This window comes from Montipora capricornis, chromosome 5, assembly GCF_036669925.1.
Source record: "Montipora capricornis isolate CH-2021 chromosome 5, ASM3666992v2, whole genome shotgun sequence".
NCBI lineage: Eukaryota > Metazoa > Cnidaria > Anthozoa > Scleractinia > Acroporidae > Montipora > Montipora capricornis.
The window spans coordinates 15,921,747-15,930,230 of NC_090887.1; the positions used below are offsets into that span (position 1 = coordinate 15,921,747).

Below are 8,484 nucleotides of genomic sequence, written 5' to 3' on the forward strand. Positions count from 1 at the left end.
GCGGCACGCGTTTTTACACATTTTCGTGCGGTAATCTGCACAACAACGACGTGAAATCACCAAATTTGAGTTTTTGACGACAATGCGAGCGCACAAATGCAAATCTTGTATTCTCTATTTTTACTCTGAAACCGCTCTTACCAATTCAGTATTTTTAGGATACTTCGCCCACATTGTACGACGCTTACGAGATGGCCTAACCGCGGGGAACTTACGATAGTGCACAGTTATATTTTAAGGTGACGTTTTCGTTGACGTCGCCGTCGTAGATAGTTGCGATAGATTGCGATCAACCGTTTTTAGTTGGTTGGATTTTTTCGTGTTCTATTGGGAAAAATCTGTTTTCGGTTGGTTTGGTTGATCAACTTTTTCAACCGGCATCAAACAAGGTTGAAACGGTTGACAAAGCATTGGCAGCAACCGCTGTCATTTACGCGGGCCATTTAAAGTCGGCCGCGGGTTCCTGCCATGTTGGTTTCGGGCCTCAATTTGTCAACGCTGAGAAGTCTGGTAATAACTATTCCCAGGAGTTACCGCGTTTCAACCGAAAACGGTTGGAAAAAGTGTTCTATTGGGAAACCTCAACCGCTTCAACCGAAATCGGTTGCAGTTGAAACGGTTGATGCCAATAGAACACGACCTTAAAGTCCTTAATGTCTGTGTAAGACGTTACAAGATTTTAGAGGCCTTGGACAAGAGAGATGCCACCGTTGATATAGTAACTAACCAAATGGTTAAGTAAAAAAAAAAATACATACATTTATTTGAAAAGATCAGAAGTTAAATGGCCGTACAGCTAGTTAGCGGCTGGTATTTTTTACAGGTCACAGGCCATTGCTTAGCCAATGCAGTAAGTATCCTAAACATGCATAAAGGCTAAACTTAGGTCTAATTAGGCCTAAATAAAAGTTCTAGGGTTAAAGTTAATTTAAAATATCAATGATTAGGATACTTTTTGTGTTGGTAAAACAATGACCTGTGACTTGTAAAAAACACCAGCCGCAGCACTAGGCTAATGTGGACCTTTTTATGATAAACAATAATTACAAATAGTTAGAATAGTTATGTACATGTTAAGAGATGAATGCATTCAAGTAAATAAAAAGATAAAATATTTACAAACGGTATCCATTACATATCAGTTAAGATAAATTTATGTACAAATCAAATTCTCAATGTTCTTATTCAAGTTGATACAAGTTCTTTTTGAAGCTACTTTGATCAATTTCTTTGTTTATCATAGCAAAATTCACTTTGCGATGGTAAAACCCCACCACGATTATTCATTAAAAAGACTGGTACAGCTACGCCATGCTAATGAGGCCCAAAAAGCCGAAACAGCTGTCCATGGCTGCTAATTGACCGGGTGAAATAGTTGTGCGCATGCGTGATGTGTTGGCTACACCGGATTGGTGTTAGCGTGTGTCACCTTGCTTTAAATTGCTAGAAGTATACTCGATTACCAGCCGCTGTTTTGGGGAATACACCTTATTGCAAAATTAATGCCGCCATTTAAATATACTTTTCTTTTTAGTCAAATTATGCACCTATCAATGTTAAGCCCCAGCGGGGGAAGTCTGTCCCAAAGGTGGGGATTTTGATCGTACGACATACCGCGCACCGGTGGCTCAGTTGGTTGAGCACCGGGCTGTCACGCGGGAGGTCGTGAGTTCAACTCCGGCCGGACCAACACTCAGGGTCTTTAAATAACTGAGGAGAAAGTGCTGCCTTTGTAATTACATCTGCAAATGGTTAGACTCTCTAGTCTTCTCAGATAAGGACGATAAGCCGGAGGTGTCGTCTCACAACCCTTCAATGTTCATAATCCTGAGGGACGTAAAAGAACCCGCACACTTGTCGTAAAGAGCAGGGCATGTAGTTCCCGGTGTTGTGGTCTGGTCTTTCCGGTCTGGATAGGGTAGGGTGGAGCACCTCACATAGGACCTCGAGTCCTGTTCGTGCTCCTTCCCTCTGGGCAGGTTTGCCCAGTAGAAGAGACAAACCAAACCAGATGTCTCGTAAAACATATCCCCAGGGTGGAGAATTTGACATGGCCACCATCTTGGATAATGAAGAGGGCCTGGAAATCAATCTTGTTCCCAAGGCTTTTTCGTGCCCAGGTAGTGAGGGAAAAGCCCTGGAAACGAGGTTGCCTGAAAATAACTCCGCTATCTTGAAAAATACCCAGAAGGCGTTGAAATGAACTTCCCACATTTGTGAGAGGTGGCTGAACGAAAGGTGAAGGGTACATACATTGCACTCTTATTGTGTGCAGCAAGGTCTAAAGGATATTATTTTGGCCACCTCTACTCGCCCCAGCGTGGGAGCTTTTGATACTTTTGGCCAATTATGTTGTCCCGGGGGTGGGGAATTTGACAAATTTTTTTCAGAAAATGTCAAAATCCCCACACCTGATTATTGACCAGTTGCCAACAGGATATTTGCAAAGGGACTTTCCCTTAAACGAGGCATCAAGGTCTAATTTAAATAAAAACAATTGAATATCTAAATGGCGACCATTTTAAAGTAAGGTGTACGAGCCGGCTAAAAAGGCTCTTCTCGCTGAGGATACCCCGTTCGAGAGTCAGCGGAGCTTCGGCCAGAAGAACAGCTGATAAAATCAATTAATAATCTGTGAGAAAAAGCTTTGGGTTCGACCTCAACCCTGACTCAACTTCTACAACGTGCATTTTTGATTCACTGTCAAACTCCAGCCAACCATGGTCAAATCCTAATTATTGACCGGTTGCCAACAGGATATTTGCAAAGGGACGTTTCCCCTCACTGCGCTGTTAACGAAACTGTTGTGCCATGGAGATGTAACTTTTTCAGCAGTCTTTTTAAAGCTCCTTCTACAGCTAACTAAATCTGTATAGCTTATATTACTGACTTAAAGGCAAGCACAAGGTAGGTAAAATACGTCGTAAATGGCATAATTCGGGATATTGTTCTAACTTCCTTCTGTCGCTTCATCTTTGAAAGAGCTCCTTTGAGTATCTCTTGTTTCCTCATTACACTTAAAACCATTTCCGGAAAGCTGATAGTTCAAGGAATAGCAAAGATTTCCACGCCACTTGTTAATTAAACCAGGGAAGAAAAAAGTCGCATGACTCCGAAGTTAAGTGTGATATTATGCTTTCGTATGTATTCCGCTCCACCATGTGTTGCCATGTCCATCTAGATAACAGGACTGAATTCTGAAGTTTCAAGATAAAAGACGCCCTACGACGCTAATACACCGATTTGTCTGCCAAGAAAGAATGAAACATTTAAGTTCGGCCTATTGTGCAAAGAATGAAGCCTTTACAAAATATGTCACGGTATTAGAAGGTTATTCTCGATTGTTCTTCTTTCAATGCCAGGTGAAACTTCGACTGATTATGTTGGCTGCCGAAGTTGCCTCAATTTCTATCCATTCTATTCTTACGTCAGTGTTTGCGTCCTCATTTCTCTAAGATTGTTTTAAAACGGAAGGTGATAACTATAATTTCTTGTGCATGACGCATTAGGATACTTCAGTTTGCTCATTGAGCAGTCTAAAAACTGAAACATCTATAGTTAACAGTCAGCATTTCCAGCAAAAGGACAGATGCATAGTTATTTTAACAGAAATAAACTGCATAGCGCTGTCTGAGTGAACCTTTTCAGCATAACTGCGCTAAAATGATAATTATGAATTCTTGTGACTGCAGGGTGCGTTTACGAGTTTATTATAAAAATCCAGCCATCCATGATTGATAAGTGAATATTGACCTGTTGCCATAGGATCTATAGAAAGGGAATTTTTCCCTTTTCATTGCTATATGGTGCCATAAATACTTAAGTTCTATCAACCTGCCAGTTTCGAATACATAGTGGTTTGTGGACAAACGTGCAAGTGAGGTTGGTGGAACGCTTTCAGCTCAACCAATCAAGTCTAAGGTAGTGTCTCAAGTACATAATGGAATACGCAAGCGCGTAGCAATTGATTGTTTGCGGTGGATCGTGTTTATATTCAGTGCTATGAACATCATGTCCTGTGCCTTCGAAACGATCGAAGTTGCAGCTGCGACGAACTAAAAATCGCTTCAATGTTAGCACCACCGATCTTTGTCTTTCTTGATTACCGCAACGATGAAAGGCTAAGGTATCTTGCATGTCTTCTTGGATTGTTAAATTCCATCATCGAATTTGTTAATGTCATGTTGGTGTCCGTTGTTTCAGGGGTGAGGGCGTGGCTGATCAGGTTTCAGACTTGTTTACCGTGCAGTGATTTTTCACCATCGCATGAACTTAAGATACTTCTAGGAAAAGTTTGCCTTACGTTCCTAATCGGTAAGTCAAATGTTAAAAGGTAAGAACACAATAAAATGACATAATGAAGGTATTAGGGTAAGACTAATTTGCGGAACTGCAGATTGCGGAACCTAGAGAAATTACTGTTTTTATTGAAACTACATGATAAAAACGATGCGATTTATAGTAATGTTTGTTAAATATCGACAGTGTCCGCCGATTATCGCGTTCCAGGTGCCATTTTTAGCTGTTATCTGCGTTATCTGATTCAAGTCAGCCGATTAACTGGTGGATTGCGTGACAAGTCGCAATCAATATCATTTTACAACCTCAGCAGACGATCCCGCTTGGTTTGAGGATTTTTTTTTCTTAACATGCAGGTCACGTGATGGTATTTGGTGCCTGTCAGTTGTCATTTTGGTTTTGTAATAGTCATTTCTCTAGGTTCCGCAGTTTCGTGGTCTGCAGCTCCACAAATTAGTCTTACCCAAGGTATTAATGATTGTGATCATTTTTTGCGCACTGATCCTCACAACACCATTGCTCCTGGCACTATTTGCGATCTCATCCGCATTATTCTCACCATGAATAACTTCACTTTTAATGACACTTTTATTCCACCGCCTTCGATCCTGGTCGAGTTTGAATATACCACAGGCGGCCCAGATTCGGAGGGTAAAAAAATTATAAGGATTTGTATGGGAATCTCGATAACAAGCTGAAAAAGATATTTACCCGCCAAAGTTCTCAATAAAAAAGCTGGACTTAATTGTCGTCATGACTTTCTTGGTTTTTCTGTGGTTATTTGCCTGATTGAATGCGATTTAGGCGACTTATCAAATTCCGGGGGTGTCACTCGTACCTTGAATATCTAAATGGCGACCAATTTGGAATAAGGTGTATGAGCCGGCTAAAAAAGGCTCTTCTCGCTGAGGATACCCCGTTCGAGAGTCAGCGGAGCTTCGGCCAGAAGAGCAGCTGATAAAATCAATTAAAAATCTGTGAGAAAAAGCTTTGGGTTGACCTCAACCCTGACTCAACTTCTACGACAAGCATTTTTGATTCACTGTCAAACACCAACCAACCATGGTCGAATCCTAATTATTGACCGATTGCCAACAGGATATTTGTAAAGGGACGTTTCCCTTCACTGCGCTGTTAACGAAACTGTTGTGCCATGGAGATGTAACTTTTTCAGCAGTCTTTTTAAAGCTCCTTCTACAGCTAACTAAATCTGTATAGCTTATATTACTGACTTAAAGGCAAGCACAAGGTAGGTAAAATACGTCGTAAATGGCATAATTCGGGACATTGTTCTAACTTCCTTCTGTCGCTTCATCTTTGAAAGAGCTCCTTTGAGTATTTCACATTTGTTCATTACACTTAAAACCATTTCTGGAAAGCTGATAGTTCAAGGAATAGCAAGGCTTTCCACGGCACTTGTTAAACCGGGTAAGAAAAAAATCGCATGACTCCGAAGTTAAGTTTGACATGATGTTCTCGTATGTATTCCGCTCCACCATGTGTTGCCATGTCCATCTAGATAACAGGACTCAATTCTGAAGTTTCAAGTTAAAAGACGCCCTACGACGCTAATACACTGATTTGTCTGCCAAAAAAGAATGAAACATTTTAAGTTCGGCCTATTGTGCAAAGAATGAAGTCTTTACAAAATATGTCACGGTATTAGAAGGTTGTTCTCGATTGTTCTTCTTTCAATGCCAAGTTAAACTTGCTTGCGACTGATTATGCTGGCTGCAAAAATTGCTTTTCTATCCATTCTATTCTTACGTCAGTGTTTGCGTCCTCATTTCTCTAACATTGTTTTAAAACGGAAGGTGATAACTATAATTTCTAGGTGCATTAGGATACTTCAGTTTTCTCATTGAGCAGTCTAAAACCTGAAACATCTATAGTTAACAGTCGGCATTTCCAGCAAAAGGACAGATGCATACTTATTTTAACAGAAATAAACTGCATAGCGTTGTCTGAGTAAACCTTTTTAGCATAACTGCGCTAAAATGATAATTATGAATTCGCCTTAGGATCTATAGAAAGGGAATTTTCCCTTTTTATTGCTATATGGTGCCATAAATACTTAAGTTCTCTCAACCTACTTTACCCAGCCTTGCGTAACCAAGATCAGATCGTACCAGTTTTGAATACACAGCGGTTTGTGGACAAACGTGCAAGTAGGTTGGGGAACGCTTTCACTTCAACAAATCAAGCCTAGGGTGGTGTCTCAAGTACATAATGGAATACGCAAGCGCGTAGCATTTGATTGTTTGAGGTTGATCTTTTTTATATTCGGTGCTATAAACATCGCAAAGCTACAGTAGTTCAACCCACCAGGCACGCATGTCCTGTGCCTTCGAAATGATCGACGTTGCTGCTGCAACGAACTAAAAATCGCTTCAATATTAGCACCACTGATCTTTGTCTTTCTTGATTATTGCAACGATGAATGGCCAAGGTTTCTTGCATGTCTTCTTGGACTGTAAAGTTTCATCATAGAATTTGTTAATGTCATGTTGGTGTCTGTTTCAGGGGTGAGGGCGTAGCTGAACAGGTTCTATATTAGAATCCTCAGACTTGTTGACCGTGCAGTGATTTTTCACCATCGCAAGAACTTAAGAGATTTCTAGGAAAAGTTTGCCTTACGTTCCTAATCGGTAAGTCAAATGTTTGCAATCCTTCGTAGCTGAACCACACAAATGATTTGTAATTAAACTGTGAATAATTTAATTTAAGCTTTAATACATTTTAAATATATAGCGCCTTTACTGCACTGGTTTTCCTTTGTGCTCTGCTGATTCTAATTCAGTTTGTCTCTTCATTATTTAACGGTTCGCAAGTAAGAGTCTGGTTATTGTCATTCGAGCATTTAGAAGCGTCGACGCATATTTCTAAAGCGAAAGCGAAGGAGAAACCTTTAAGGCTAAAAGGGAAGTCATATCTTGTTACAGAGAAGTTTAATGCACCGAACATGTTTCATTATCTGGCCACAGTCTGGTGTTCCTGTGGACCGAGCTTACGTGATTTGAGAGAAAAATTGCACACTCGTAAAAAAGCCTGGCAACGGCAAATATTATTTCTTCCGTAGAATAGAAGGTTATCAATAATTAATAAGGAAATAGTGCACCTATTAAAGCATCGTATATTCCGTTTGTTTTTGATTTTGTTTTTTGTTTTTTTGTAGTAAGGGATTGCCTTACAACAGTTGAAGCGTAGTTAGACTAGCAGAAGCTAAAACTATCACTGCTCACGTCACTGAAGTTTGGGCTAATATCTGTTGTAGGACGACGTACATCTCTGTTGCTCGTTGTCTTCGAGACGGCAAATTGATCGGAACCATTGTACTTCCGGCTTCGTATATCACTCAGCTTGCGTAGAGGAGAATTTCAGTGACATCTAGCAAAGGTGAGATCAGATCCACCTGTTACACTCGTTGTAAGGACTCCAAGGGGCCTGCCCAGTTGACATGTGCATGAGTTCTCCGTGGAATGTTAAGTTGGGAAGTGGTTTACAGCTTTATCATATGAGGCACCGGTCTTAAATTAGAGGCGGAAAATGGAAAGAGATCGTCTTGAAATTTTCCTGACATCCTCTTTGTAAGGCTTTTTCATTTTTTGCAGACAACCCTCCCCTTCTCTACTCACTTAAAAATCGCAGTTCAATCATTAAAGCCTGGACTGTAAATTTATGATGGTGCTGTCATTTTTCCCTGCATAGGAACCACTGACAATCCCCATATTTGCACCAAATTAAATGATACGAAGCTTTAGCCATAAGGAAGGCAACGGCAACGAGAACGTCACAATACAAAGTGAAGGTATAATGAGCGAAAAGAATTGATCTGCATGCTCTGCATCTGCGTTATACATTCGGTACGTCAGTTTCCCGTCCTAAGCAAAACAACAACGTCAAATGATCAAAATCAGCGACTTGAGGACAACGGCAGCCGACGAATTCAGATTTTTGATCTCTCTCTCTCTCTCTTCAAACTTTAACCGGTTTCATTTTGGACAACACACAGATTTTACACAGTGAAAGAGTTGAAGTAATCCGGCGCGAACTGAGTACAGATACGAGAATTTCTATATGAATCGATGTTCTCGTTGCGCCTTTGCGGTTGCCGTCCTTGTTGCTAAGCTTCTTGATGACCTGCCTCAGTTCGCCTCTCCTGTTGTTCAATAGCTAGATGGTTAT

The 8,484-nt window shown here is 40.6% G+C and overlaps 1 protein-coding gene across 11 annotated transcripts in view; it reads left to right on the forward strand.

Annotated features, from left to right (window-relative positions):
- Positions 1–2,136: 2,136 nt before the first annotated feature.
- The window catches only part of LOC138049650 (uncharacterized), a 47,843-nt gene continuing 41,495 nt past the window's right edge, over positions 2,137–8,484 (forward strand). Inside the window, exons 1-4 of one of the 11 annotated variants that reach the window (XM_068896031.1) lie at positions 2,609–2,907; positions 4,204–4,314; positions 6,823–6,947; positions 7,574–7,695. The gene's annotated coding sequence lies outside the window, so the exon portion shown is untranslated. Of the gene's footprint in view, positions 2,239–2,608; positions 2,908–3,860; positions 4,127–4,203; positions 4,315–5,420; positions 5,549–6,390; positions 6,566–6,618; positions 6,749–6,822; positions 6,948–7,474; positions 7,696–8,484 lie in introns of those variants that run through there. The other 10 variants (XM_068896040.1, XM_068896037.1, XM_068896032.1 and 7 more) reach the window with 10 other exon arrangements.